The 14039-nt window shown below is 46.9% G+C and overlaps 7 non-coding genes and 1 pseudogene across 7 annotated transcripts; all 8 read right to left on the bottom strand.

The window, feature by feature from the left end:
- Positions 1 to 274: 274 nt before the first annotated feature.
- On the bottom strand, positions 275 to 465 carry LOC146056565 (U2 spliceosomal RNA). Its single transcript, XR_014469349.1, has one exon. It is a non-coding gene; the product is annotated as a U2 spliceosomal RNA (small nuclear RNA).
- A 1374-nt stretch (positions 466 to 1839) lies between these two features.
- Positions 1840 to 2030, bottom strand: LOC146056564 (U2 spliceosomal RNA). The gene has a single exon (XR_014469348.1). It is a non-coding gene; the product is annotated as a U2 spliceosomal RNA (small nuclear RNA).
- A 1374-nt stretch (positions 2031 to 3404) lies between these two features.
- LOC146056563 (U2 spliceosomal RNA) lies at positions 3405 to 3595 on the bottom strand. Its single transcript, XR_014469347.1, has one exon. It is a non-coding gene; the product is annotated as a U2 spliceosomal RNA (small nuclear RNA).
- Positions 3596 to 4969: 1374 nt separating this feature from the next.
- On the bottom strand, positions 4970 to 5160 carry LOC146056562 (U2 spliceosomal RNA). Its single transcript, XR_014469346.1, has one exon. It is a non-coding gene; the product is annotated as a U2 spliceosomal RNA (small nuclear RNA).
- A 1374-nt stretch (positions 5161 to 6534) lies between these two features.
- Positions 6535 to 6725, bottom strand: LOC146056561 (U2 spliceosomal RNA). The gene has a single exon (XR_014469345.1). It is a non-coding gene; the product is annotated as a U2 spliceosomal RNA (small nuclear RNA).
- Positions 6726 to 8099: 1374 nt separating this feature from the next.
- On the bottom strand, positions 8100 to 8290 carry LOC146056560 (U2 spliceosomal RNA). The gene has a single exon (XR_014469344.1). It is a non-coding gene; the product is annotated as a U2 spliceosomal RNA (small nuclear RNA).
- Positions 8291 to 9664: 1374 nt separating this feature from the next.
- On the bottom strand, positions 9665 to 9855 carry LOC146056559 (U2 spliceosomal RNA). The gene has a single exon (XR_014469343.1). It is a non-coding gene; the product is annotated as a U2 spliceosomal RNA (small nuclear RNA).
- A 1374-nt stretch (positions 9856 to 11229) lies between these two features.
- On the bottom strand, positions 11230 to 11410 carry LOC146056566 (U2 spliceosomal RNA; annotated as a pseudogene).
- Positions 11411 to 14039: the final 2629 nt, after the last annotated feature.

Raw genomic sequence — 14039 nt, 5'->3', positions numbered from 1 at the left:
GCTTCCGGTCTTTTGCCTAGGCCGCACATGCTGATATCAAGTGTAGTGTCACGTAAAAATATTTAACTGCCTCGATTCCAGAAAGTACAATTCAAGGAGTCAAGAAATAGTCACAAAATGATACACTGGAGGCAGGATTTCAAAGTATTTATGCACAAGGGTTAAACCTTGAAGCAGCAAATGCATGCATTTCTAAATACAAAGGTGCACAAACAATTGATACTCCAAATCAAGTGCCAGGAATGGAAATAGTCTATTTTTGGATAACAGATTAGGAAGGTGCACCGGTCCTGGAAGTACTGCAATACCAGGTCAATGCGTGGAGTGGACAGAGCAAGCTCTTCTTCCATCTCCCTGTTCTAAAAATCCATTTAATATATGGCCCCCAGATAGGGGGCGTATCAGATATTAAACTGATAAGAACAGATACTACACTTGATCTTAGCCAAAAGGCCGAGAAGCGATAACCCGAATGGGCTCCCAGCAAACCGCGCGAACCTGAATTCGGCCAGCAATACTGGTGGAGAGGAGATCAGCACCACGGACACATCTAACACACACACATCACTTCTTTGTCGTTGCAGTCTGAAAGATACCTGGCTGTACGGCAGGTGTGATTAGGACTTGAAGTGCTGGACAGGGACCGGAGGACGAGTAGCCATCCAACTGATTTTGTGATTAGGTCGTCGGCGGGCGGGAAGGGAGCCTCAGCTGGGTAGGAGGCCAAATTTGCATGTGCTCCGCCCCGTCTGTTGACGTCGCGTCAACAGACACACACCCACTAGGCAGACGACCAACAGGCAAGCAGCAGCAGCCAGCTGTCTCCTCGCTCTTTGCTGCTGCATGCCTGCCTGTGTCCCTGACGAACTGCTGCTGACTAAATCAATCAGCTAGCTGCTGCAGAGGAGAAGGAGGAATCTTGCACAATCAGGTGCAATGACGGCTTTCCTGTTTTGAGCCCATTCAGCAGCAGTAGTAGACAGTCAGATGGACAGGCATTCATGTGGCAGGACCCTTTGTGTGACATCACAATCTGCCCTCTATGACATCACAAGCTGCTCACTCGGAATCCGGCGGAACCTGACAGCCAGACAGTCACTTGGAACAGACAGGCAGACAGGACAGTCATGTGTAGGTGAGCTGGGTGGGCCAATGTTTTCTTTTATTGGCAGTTACCACCCAAATGATGGTCCGAAGAAGGTAAGTGATACTTTTTCTAAATCCCCCCTCTCAATGATCATCAATTGTTTGGCTCGGAAAAAAAATGGAAGAGGAAAAAAAATTCCCAAAACAAAAGAAATGAGGAAAAAAAATTCCCAAAACAAAAGAGAGAAAAGAGCGCGCAAAAAGAAAAGAAAAAAATATAAGAAATAAAGAAAGAAAGAAAGAAAGAGAGAGGAAAAAAAAAAAAACCAAGCCATTTCAAATGGAGAGGGAGGGGGGTCCAAAAATGCCATTGCTGTGATCCAGTTGATGTTTCCGTGGTAAGATCGTAGGTAAGTCACATAGTGTTTGCATATTTATTGGGAGGTCGCAGCGATTGATAAGTCCTTTAATTTAGGCAGGCTTCCGGTCTTTTGCCTAGGCCGCACATGCTGATATCAAGTGTAGTGTCACGTAAAAATATTTAACTGCCTCGATTCCAGAAAGTACAATTCAAGGAGTCAAGAAATAGTCACAAAATGATACACTGGAGGCAGGATTTCAAAGTATTTATGCACAAGGGTTAAACCTTGAAGCAGCAAATGCATGCATTTCTAAATACAAAGGTGCACAAACAATTGATACTCCAAATCAAGTGCCAGGAATGGAAATAGTCTATTTTTGGATAACAGATTAGGAAGGTGCACCGGTCCTGGAAGTACTGCAATACCAGGTCAATGCGTGGAGTGGACAGAGCAAGCTCTTCTTCCATCTCCCTGTTCTAAAAATCCATTTAATATATGGCCCCCAGATAGGGGGCGTATCAGATATTAAACTGATAAGAACAGATACTACACTTGATCTTAGCCAAAAGGCCGAGAAGCGATAACCCGAATGGGCTCCCAGCAAACCGCGCGAACCTGAATTCGGCCAGCAATACTGGTGGAGAGGAGATCAGCACCACGGACACATCTAACACACACACATCACTTCTTTGTCGTTGCAGTCTGAAAGATACCTGGCTGTACGGCAGGTGTGATTAGGACTTGAAGTGCTGGACAGGGACCGGAGGACGAGTAGCCATCCAACTGATTTTGTGATTAGGTCGTCGGCGGGCGGGAAGGGAGCCTCAGCTGGGTAGGAGGCCAAATTTGCATGTGCTCCGCCCCGTCTGTTGACGTCGCGTCAACAGACACACACCCACTAGGCAGACGACCAACAGGCAAGCAGCAGCAGCCAGCTGTCTCCTCGCTCTTTGCTGCTGCATGCCTGCCTGTGTCCCTGACGAACTGCTGCTGACTAAATCAATCAGCTAGCTGCTGCAGAGGAGAAGGAGGAATCTTGCACAATCAGGTGCAATGACGGCTTTCCTGTTTTGAGCCCATTCAGCAGCAGTAGTAGACAGTCAGATGGACAGGCATTCATGTGGCAGGACCCTTTGTGTGACATCACAATCTGCCCTCTATGACATCACAAGCTGCTCACTCGGAATCCGGCGGAACCTGACAGCCAGACAGTCACTTGGAACAGACAGGCAGACAGGACAGTCATGTGTAGGTGAGCTGGGTGGGCCAATGTTTTCTTTTATTGGCAGTTACCACCCAAATGATGGTCCGAAGAAGGTAAGTGATACTTTTTCTAAATCCCCCCTCTCAATGATCATCAATTGTTTGGCTCGGAAAAAAAATGGAAGAGGAAAAAAAATTCCCAAAACAAAAGAAATGAGGAAAAAAAATTCCCAAAACAAAAGAGAGAAAAGAGCGCGCAAAAAGAAAAGAAAAAAATATAAGAAATAAAGAAAGAAAGAAAGAAAGAGAGAGGAAAAAAAAAAAAACCAAGCCATTTCAAATGGAGAGGGAGGGGGGTCCAAAAATGCCATTGCTGTGATCCAGTTGATGTTTCCGTGGTAAGATCGTAGGTAAGTCACATAGTGTTTGCATATTTATTGGGAGGTCGCAGCGATTGATAAGTCCTTTAATTTAGGCAGGCTTCCGGTCTTTTGCCTAGGCCGCACATGCTGATATCAAGTGTAGTGTCACGTAAAAATATTTAACTGCCTCGATTCCAGAAAGTACAATTCAAGGAGTCAAGAAATAGTCACAAAATGATACACTGGAGGCAGGATTTCAAAGTATTTATGCACAAGGGTTAAACCTTGAAGCAGCAAATGCATGCATTTCTAAATACAAAGGTGCACAAACAATTGATACTCCAAATCAAGTGCCAGGAATGGAAATAGTCTATTTTTGGATAACAGATTAGGAAGGTGCACCGGTCCTGGAAGTACTGCAATACCAGGTCAATGCGTGGAGTGGACAGAGCAAGCTCTTCTTCCATCTCCCTGTTCTAAAAATCCATTTAATATATGGCCCCCAGATAGGGGGCGTATCAGATATTAAACTGATAAGAACAGATACTACACTTGATCTTAGCCAAAAGGCCGAGAAGCGATAACCCGAATGGGCTCCCAGCAAACCGCGCGAACCTGAATTCGGCCAGCAATACTGGTGGAGAGGAGATCAGCACCACGGACACATCTAACACACACACATCACTTCTTTGTCGTTGCAGTCTGAAAGATACCTGGCTGTACGGCAGGTGTGATTAGGACTTGAAGTGCTGGACAGGGACCGGAGGACGAGTAGCCATCCAACTGATTTTGTGATTAGGTCGTCGGCGGGCGGGAAGGGAGCCTCAGCTGGGTAGGAGGCCAAATTTGCATGTGCTCCGCCCCGTCTGTTGACGTCGCGTCAACAGACACACACCCACTAGGCAGACGACCAACAGGCAAGCAGCAGCAGCCAGCTGTCTCCTCGCTCTTTGCTGCTGCATGCCTGCCTGTGTCCCTGACGAACTGCTGCTGACTAAATCAATCAGCTAGCTGCTGCAGAGGAGAAGGAGGAATCTTGCACAATCAGGTGCAATGACGGCTTTCCTGTTTTGAGCCCATTCAGCAGCAGTAGTAGACAGTCAGATGGACAGGCATTCATGTGGCAGGACCCTTTGTGTGACATCACAATCTGCCCTCTATGACATCACAAGCTGCTCACTCGGAATCCGGCGGAACCTGACAGCCAGACAGTCACTTGGAACAGACAGGCAGACAGGACAGTCATGTGTAGGTGAGCTGGGTGGGCCAATGTTTTCTTTTATTGGCAGTTACCACCCAAATGATGGTCCGAAGAAGGTAAGTGATACTTTTTCTAAATCCCCCCTCTCAATGATCATCAATTGTTTGGCTCGGAAAAAAAATGGAAGAGGAAAAAAAATTCCCAAAACAAAAGAAATGAGGAAAAAAAATTCCCAAAACAAAAGAGAGAAAAGAGCGCGCAAAAAGAAAAGAAAAAAATATAAGAAATAAAGAAAGAAAGAAAGAAAGAGAGAGGAAAAAAAAAAAAACCAAGCCATTTCAAATGGAGAGGGAGGGGGGTCCAAAAATGCCATTGCTGTGATCCAGTTGATGTTTCCGTGGTAAGATCGTAGGTAAGTCACATAGTGTTTGCATATTTATTGGGAGGTCGCAGCGATTGATAAGTCCTTTAATTTAGGCAGGCTTCCGGTCTTTTGCCTAGGCCGCACATGCTGATATCAAGTGTAGTGTCACGTAAAAATATTTAACTGCCTCGATTCCAGAAAGTACAATTCAAGGAGTCAAGAAATAGTCACAAAATGATACACTGGAGGCAGGATTTCAAAGTATTTATGCACAAGGGTTAAACCTTGAAGCAGCAAATGCATGCATTTCTAAATACAAAGGTGCACAAACAATTGATACTCCAAATCAAGTGCCAGGAATGGAAATAGTCTATTTTTGGATAACAGATTAGGAAGGTGCACCGGTCCTGGAAGTACTGCAATACCAGGTCAATGCGTGGAGTGGACAGAGCAAGCTCTTCTTCCATCTCCCTGTTCTAAAAATCCATTTAATATATGGCCCCCAGATAGGGGGCGTATCAGATATTAAACTGATAAGAACAGATACTACACTTGATCTTAGCCAAAAGGCCGAGAAGCGATAACCCGAATGGGCTCCCAGCAAACCGCGCGAACCTGAATTCGGCCAGCAATACTGGTGGAGAGGAGATCAGCACCACGGACACATCTAACACACACACATCACTTCTTTGTCGTTGCAGTCTGAAAGATACCTGGCTGTACGGCAGGTGTGATTAGGACTTGAAGTGCTGGACAGGGACCGGAGGACGAGTAGCCATCCAACTGATTTTGTGATTAGGTCGTCGGCGGGCGGGAAGGGAGCCTCAGCTGGGTAGGAGGCCAAATTTGCATGTGCTCCGCCCCGTCTGTTGACGTCGCGTCAACAGACACACACCCACTAGGCAGACGACCAACAGGCAAGCAGCAGCAGCCAGCTGTCTCCTCGCTCTTTGCTGCTGCATGCCTGCCTGTGTCCCTGACGAACTGCTGCTGACTAAATCAATCAGCTAGCTGCTGCAGAGGAGAAGGAGGAATCTTGCACAATCAGGTGCAATGACGGCTTTCCTGTTTTGAGCCCATTCAGCAGCAGTAGTAGACAGTCAGATGGACAGGCATTCATGTGGCAGGACCCTTTGTGTGACATCACAATCTGCCCTCTATGACATCACAAGCTGCTCACTCGGAATCCGGCGGAACCTGACAGCCAGACAGTCACTTGGAACAGACAGGCAGACAGGACAGTCATGTGTAGGTGAGCTGGGTGGGCCAATGTTTTCTTTTATTGGCAGTTACCACCCAAATGATGGTCCGAAGAAGGTAAGTGATACTTTTTCTAAATCCCCCCTCTCAATGATCATCAATTGTTTGGCTCGGAAAAAAAATGGAAGAGGAAAAAAAATTCCCAAAACAAAAGAAATGAGGAAAAAAAATTCCCAAAACAAAAGAGAGAAAAGAGCGCGCAAAAAGAAAAGAAAAAAATATAAGAAATAAAGAAAGAAAGAAAGAAAGAGAGAGGAAAAAAAAAAAAACCAAGCCATTTCAAATGGAGAGGGAGGGGGGTCCAAAAATGCCATTGCTGTGATCCAGTTGATGTTTCCGTGGTAAGATCGTAGGTAAGTCACATAGTGTTTGCATATTTATTGGGAGGTCGCAGCGATTGATAAGTCCTTTAATTTAGGCAGGCTTCCGGTCTTTTGCCTAGGCCGCACATGCTGATATCAAGTGTAGTGTCACGTAAAAATATTTAACTGCCTCGATTCCAGAAAGTACAATTCAAGGAGTCAAGAAATAGTCACAAAATGATACACTGGAGGCAGGATTTCAAAGTATTTATGCACAAGGGTTAAACCTTGAAGCAGCAAATGCATGCATTTCTAAATACAAAGGTGCACAAACAATTGATACTCCAAATCAAGTGCCAGGAATGGAAATAGTCTATTTTTGGATAACAGATTAGGAAGGTGCACCGGTCCTGGAAGTACTGCAATACCAGGTCAATGCGTGGAGTGGACAGAGCAAGCTCTTCTTCCATCTCCCTGTTCTAAAAATCCATTTAATATATGGCCCCCAGATAGGGGGCGTATCAGATATTAAACTGATAAGAACAGATACTACACTTGATCTTAGCCAAAAGGCCGAGAAGCGATAACCCGAATGGGCTCCCAGCAAACCGCGCGAACCTGAATTCGGCCAGCAATACTGGTGGAGAGGAGATCAGCACCACGGACACATCTAACACACACACATCACTTCTTTGTCGTTGCAGTCTGAAAGATACCTGGCTGTACGGCAGGTGTGATTAGGACTTGAAGTGCTGGACAGGGACCGGAGGACGAGTAGCCATCCAACTGATTTTGTGATTAGGTCGTCGGCGGGCGGGAAGGGAGCCTCAGCTGGGTAGGAGGCCAAATTTGCATGTGCTCCGCCCCGTCTGTTGACGTCGCGTCAACAGACACACACCCACTAGGCAGACGACCAACAGGCAAGCAGCAGCAGCCAGCTGTCTCCTCGCTCTTTGCTGCTGCATGCCTGCCTGTGTCCCTGACGAACTGCTGCTGACTAAATCAATCAGCTAGCTGCTGCAGAGGAGAAGGAGGAATCTTGCACAATCAGGTGCAATGACGGCTTTCCTGTTTTGAGCCCATTCAGCAGCAGTAGTAGACAGTCAGATGGACAGGCATTCATGTGGCAGGACCCTTTGTGTGACATCACAATCTGCCCTCTATGACATCACAAGCTGCTCACTCGGAATCCGGCGGAACCTGACAGCCAGACAGTCACTTGGAACAGACAGGCAGACAGGACAGTCATGTGTAGGTGAGCTGGGTGGGCCAATGTTTTCTTTTATTGGCAGTTACCACCCAAATGATGGTCCGAAGAAGGTAAGTGATACTTTTTCTAAATCCCCCCTCTCAATGATCATCAATTGTTTGGCTCGGAAAAAAAATGGAAGAGGAAAAAAAATTCCCAAAACAAAAGAAATGAGGAAAAAAAATTCCCAAAACAAAAGAGAGAAAAGAGCGCGCAAAAAGAAAAGAAAAAAATATAAGAAATAAAGAAAGAAAGAAAGAAAGAGAGAGGAAAAAAAAAAAAACCAAGCCATTTCAAATGGAGAGGGAGGGGGGTCCAAAAATGCCATTGCTGTGATCCAGTTGATGTTTCCGTGGTAAGATCGTAGGTAAGTCACATAGTGTTTGCATATTTATTGGGAGGTCGCAGCGATTGATAAGTCCTTTAATTTAGGCAGGCTTCCGGTCTTTTGCCTAGGCCGCACATGCTGATATCAAGTGTAGTGTCACGTAAAAATATTTAACTGCCTCGATTCCAGAAAGTACAATTCAAGGAGTCAAGAAATAGTCACAAAATGATACACTGGAGGCAGGATTTCAAAGTATTTATGCACAAGGGTTAAACCTTGAAGCAGCAAATGCATGCATTTCTAAATACAAAGGTGCACAAACAATTGATACTCCAAATCAAGTGCCAGGAATGGAAATAGTCTATTTTTGGATAACAGATTAGGAAGGTGCACCGGTCCTGGAAGTACTGCAATACCAGGTCAATGCGTGGAGTGGACAGAGCAAGCTCTTCTTCCATCTCCCTGTTCTAAAAATCCATTTAATATATGGCCCCCAGATAGGGGGCGTATCAGATATTAAACTGATAAGAACAGATACTACACTTGATCTTAGCCAAAAGGCCGAGAAGCGATAACCCGAATGGGCTCCCAGCAAACCGCGCGAACCTGAATTCGGCCAGCAATACTGGTGGAGAGGAGATCAGCACCACGGACACATCTAACACACACACATCACTTCTTTGTCGTTGCAGTCTGAAAGATACCTGGCTGTACGGCAGGTGTGATTAGGACTTGAAGTGCTGGACAGGGACCGGAGGACGAGTAGCCATCCAACTGATTTTGTGATTAGGTCGTCGGCGGGCGGGAAGGGAGCCTCAGCTGGGTAGGAGGCCAAATTTGCATGTGCTCCGCCCCGTCTGTTGACGTCGCGTCAACAGACACACACCCACTAGGCAGACGACCAACAGGCAAGCAGCAGCAGCCAGCTGTCTCCTCGCTCTTTGCTGCTGCATGCCTGCCTGTGTCCCTGACGAACTGCTGCTGACTAAATCAATCAGCTAGCTGCTGCAGAGGAGAAGGAGGAATCTTGCACAATCAGGTGCAATGACGGCTTTCCTGTTTTGAGCCCATTCAGCAGCAGTAGTAGACAGTCAGATGGACAGGCATTCATGTGGCAGGACCCTTTGTGTGACATCACAATCTGCCCTCTATGACATCACAAGCTGCTCACTCGGAATCCGGCGGAACCTGACAGCCAGACAGTCACTTGGAACAGACAGGCAGACAGGACAGTCATGTGTAGGTGAGCTGGGTGGGCCAATGTTTTCTTTTATTGGCAGTTACCACCCAAATGATGGTCCGAAGAAGGTAAGTGATACTTTTTCTAAATCCCCCCTCTCAATGATCATCAATTGTTTGGCTCGGAAAAAAAATGGAAGAGGAAAAAAAATTCCCAAAACAAAAGAAATGAGGAAAAAAAATTCCCAAAACAAAAGAGAGAAAAGAGCGCGCAAAAAGAAAAGAAAAAAATATAAGAAATAAAGAAAGAAAGAAAGAAAGAGAGAGGAAAAAAAAAAAAACCAAGCCATTTCAAATGGAGAGGGAGGGGGGTCCAAAAATGCCATTGCTGTGATCCAGTTGATGTTTCCGTGGTAAGATCGTAGGTAAGTCACATAGTGTTTGCATATTTATTGGGAGGTCGCAGCGATTGATAAGTCCTTTAATTTAGGCAGGCTTCCGGTCTTTTGCCTAGGCCGCACATGCTGATATCAAGTGTAGTGTCACGTAAAAATATTTAACTGCCTCGATTCCAGAAAGTACAATTCAAGGAGTCAAGAAATAGTCACAAAATGATACACTGGAGGCAGGATTTCAAAGTATTTATGCACAAGGGTTAAACCTTGAAGCAGCAAATGCATGCATTTCTAAATACAAAGGTGCACAAACAATTGATACTCCAAATCAAGTGCCAGGAATGGAAATAGTCTATTTTTGGATAACAGATTAGGAAGGTGCACCGGTCCTGGAAGTACTGCAATACCAGGTCAATGCGTGGAGTGGACAGAGCAAGCTCTTCTTCCATCTCCCTGTTCTAAAAATCCATTTAATATATGGCCCCCAGATAGGGGGCGTATCAGATATTAAACTGATAAGAACAGATACTACACTTGATCTTAGCCAAAAGGCCGAGAAGCGATAACCCGAATGGGCTCCCAGCAAACCGCGCGAACCTGAATTCGGCCAGCAATACTGGTGGAGAGGAGATCAGCACCACGGACACATCTAACACACACACATCACTTCTTTGTCGTTGCAGTCTGAAAGATACCTGGCTGTACGGCAGGTGTGATTAGGACTTGAAGTGCTGGACAGGGACCGGAGGACGAGTAGCCATCCAACTGATTTTGTGATTAGGTCGTCGGCGGGCGGGAAGGGAGCCTCAGCTGGGTAGGAGGCCAAATTTGCATGTGCTCCGCCCCGTCTGTTGACGTCGCGTCAACAGACACACACCCACTAGGCAGACGACCAACAGGCAAGCAGCAGCAGCCAGCTGTCTCCTCGCTCTTTGCTGCTGCATGCCTGCCTGTGTCCCTGACGAACTGCTGCTGACTAAATCAATCAGCTAGCTGCTGCAGAGGAGAAGGAGGAATCTTGCACAATCAGGTGCAATGACGGCTTTCCTGTTTTGAGCCCATTCAGCAGCAGTAGTAGACAGTCAGATGGACAGGCATTCATGTGGCAGGACCCTTTGTGTGACATCACAATCTGCCCTCTATGACATCACAAGCTGCTCACTCGGAATCCGGCGGAACCTGACAGCCAGACAGTCACTTGGAACAGACAGGCAGACAGGACAGTCATGTGTAGGTGAGCTGGGTGGGCCAATGTTTTCTTTTATTGGCAGTTACCACCCAAATGATGGTCCGAAGAAGGTAAGTGATACTTTTTCTAAATCCCCCCTCTCAATGATCATCAATTGTTTGGCTCGGAAAAAAAATGGAAGAGGAAAAAAAATTCCCAAAACAAAAGAAATGAGGAAAAAAAATTCCCAAAACAAAAGAGAGAAAAGAGCGCGCAAAAAGAAAAGAAAAAAATATAAGAAATAAAGAAAGAAAGAAAGAAAGAGAGAGGAAAAAAAAAAAAACCAAGCCATTTCAAATGGAGAGGGAGGGGGGTCCAAAAATGCCATTGCTGTGATCCAGTTGATGTTTCCGTGGTAAGATCGTAGGTAAGTCACATAGTGTTTGCATATTTATTGGGAGGTCGCAGCGATTGATAAGTCCTTTAATTTAGGCAGGCTTCCGGTCTTTTGCCTAGGCCGCACATGCTGATATCAAGTGTAGTGTCACGTAAAAATATTTAACTGCCTCGATTCCAGAAAGTACAATTCAAGGAGTCAAGAAATAGTCACAAAATGATACACTGGAGGCAGGATTTCAAAGTATTTATGCACAAGGGTTAAACCTTGAAGCAGCAAATGCATGCATTTCTAAATACAAAGGTGCACAAACAATTGATACTCCAAATCAAGTGCCAGGAATGGAAATAGTCTATTTTTGGATAACAGATTAGGAAGGTGCACCGGTCCTGGAAGTACTGCAATACCAGGTCAATGCGTGGAGTGGACAGAGCAAGCTCTTCTTCCATCTCCCTGTTCTAAAAATCCATTTAATATATGGCCCCCAGATAGGGGGCGTATCAGATATTAAACTGATAAGAACAGATTTTTTTTGATTGAAAAGGCAAATCTTTATTGTACATAAAGAAAGCAAAAAACAGACGGTAACATTCAGACATATATACTGTGTCGCAGCACAGCCAAAACACAGCACACATGCAAAACTGTATAGTACATTTCATGAAATACAGTATAAGAAATCAAATACCATAAGACATGCTATGCACTATTCATTCTAACCTTAAACAATCATTGACTATGGATAAGACTATGGGTGGAGGGGAGGGGGATGAGGGAGGGGGAGTCACGTTGCCCGAAGCTTTATTGACCAGACAGACACATATAAGGGGAGGGCAATAAATAGACAGGACATCAATAAAACAACAGACATCGTGAAATGGGGGAGTGGGGCCACGTCACAGTTCTTATCACTCAGTTCAATGGGGAAAGGGCCAGAAGAAGGGGGGGGTTAGTCCTCTTCTTCCTCAGGGCTATCCCGGATGGAGTAGTCTCTGAGCAGGCTGTGGATCAGCCTGCGGCAGTCCTGCACGGACATCCTCTCCCTCCTCATAATGAGGCGATTCCTGGCAAACCACACAGCGTCCTTAAAACAGTTTATAAGGCGCCAGGCTTCCTGGGTCGCCCCAACAGTGTGTGTGCCGGGGAACAGTCCGTAAAGCACCGAATGGTACGATAGGTGGCTCCTGGGCACACAGTCCTTAAACTCAGTCTCTAGGGCATCCAGCAGCAACTGTGCATAGGTGCAGTCCCAGAAGAGGTGCATAGATGTTTCCTCGCGAACGAGGCACCAGGGACAATGTCTGTACCTACACAAGTTTCGGGAGTGCATGAATGACCGGAGAGGCAAACCCCCCTGGATGGCCATCCATGACAAGTCTTTATGTCTATTAGTCAGTCTCTTGGATGCCACGCACTCCCAGACAAACTTAACAGTTGCCGCCGGGAGCCCTGGGATCGATTCCATAGTGTCTTTGGCTCTGATGAGCTTGTGGACAGTTTTTGGCTTCCACAAGTCGGGTTTTAATCCCTCCAGTTGGTGTTCCCTCACAAACTTGGACACGTCCAGGTAAAACCACGGAGTGGTCCAGTTGTAAGGGATGGAGCTGTCCCACTTGTCCCATTTAAGGGTCCTCCACAGTGGTAGGAGGAAGAAGCGGGACATGGAGTTCCCCGCAGAGCCGGCACAACTGTCAATCAAAGTTCTGCGGATGCACGTACATACAAAGAAGGCTCTCAGCATAGTTGGAATGTCTGGAATGCCTTTGCCACCTTTGAGGGGATCCTTGTACATAATGCTCCGCTTCACTCTGTCCATTTTGGAGCCCCAGATGAAGTGGAAAGTGGCCCGGGTAATGGCCTTGCAGACCGCAGTTGGCGGCGGCCAGGCCTGGGCTGTGTACTGTAGGACGGGAAGGATCTCGTTCCGCAGCACAAGGGCTTTCCCTTCGATGGAAAGGTCTCTGAGGCTCCACAGTCCAATTTTCTGTCTCACTGTAGCAAGTTTCTCATCCCAGCACTTCCGGGCGGCTCCATCATCACCGAACCAGACACCCAGAATTTTGATGAGGTCCGGTTTGACGGTAAATGGGAAAGGAGCCGAGGATGACAGGTGCCAGTTTCCGAAGAGCATGGCTTCTGACTTCCCGCAGTTGACTTTTGCCCCCGAAGCACGGCCGAAGTCCTCACAGGTCTGGACGAGTGCTGCCACCGAGCGTTGATCCGCGCAGAAGACAGTGACGTCGTCCATGTACAGCGAGCACTTGGCCACTGGGTGGTCTGGACCTGGTGCGGTGATCCCTCTAATCTCTGGATTCTGTCTGATGGATAGGGCCAGGAGCTCTATAACACAAACAAAAAGAAGAGGTGAAAGAGGGCAGCCTTGTCTGACCCCAGAGAGAACCGGAAAGGGGTCAGTCTTCCAGCCGTTCACCAACACCGTGCTGTGGATATCGAGGTACATAAGGCTAACATACGAACAAAACAATTCACCAAGACCAAATTTTCGCAGCACCTTACCCATCAGCTCATGAGAGACACGGTCAAAGGCCTTTTCCTGATCAAGACTGATCAGGGCCGTGCGCACATTACGATCTTTCACGTAATGGACCGTGTCCCTGAGGAGGGCAAGGCTGTCTGCGATCCTGCGGCCAGGTATACCACAGGTCTGATCCGGATGAACAATCTGTCCGATGACAGCCTTCAGCCTATTGGCCAGTACCTTGGCGAGGATCTTGTAGTCCACGTTCAGAAGAGAGATGGGCCTCCAATTTTTCAGCTCACATCTCTCCCCCTTCCGCTTATACAAGATCGTGATCATCCCTTCCCTCAGCGAAGGAGGCATTTTTCCCTCCACCACCATCTCCTCATACAGCTCGAGCAGGTCCGGGCCGATTAGATCCCACAGCGCTACATAGAGCTCAGCTGGGAGACCATCGTTACCTGGAGTCCTGCCTTGCCTAAAGGATTTGGTGGCAGATAATACCTCCTCCAGCGTCAGGGGAGCGTCCAGCGCCGATCTGCCTGCAGGATCAATAGGGTTAGTGATACCTGACAGGAACTTGTCGGCCATGTCGTTGTCAGTCGTCTTAGGGGAGTAGAGGTCGCTGTAGTAGTCGCGGACGACCTTCATCACGCCCTCCTTCCCCTGTCTGGGAATGCCATTCTCATCTCGCAGCTCGGTCA

The sequence above is a fragment of the Crinia signifera genome, unplaced genomic scaffold, assembly GCF_055691185.1.
Source record: "Crinia signifera unplaced genomic scaffold, ASM5569118v1 HAP2_SCAFFOLD_818, whole genome shotgun sequence".
Taxonomy (NCBI): Eukaryota; Metazoa; Chordata; class Amphibia; order Anura; family Myobatrachidae; genus Crinia; species Crinia signifera.
Note: the sequence above shows the minus strand (reverse complement) of the source record. Positions and strands in the feature narration are given on the sequence as shown.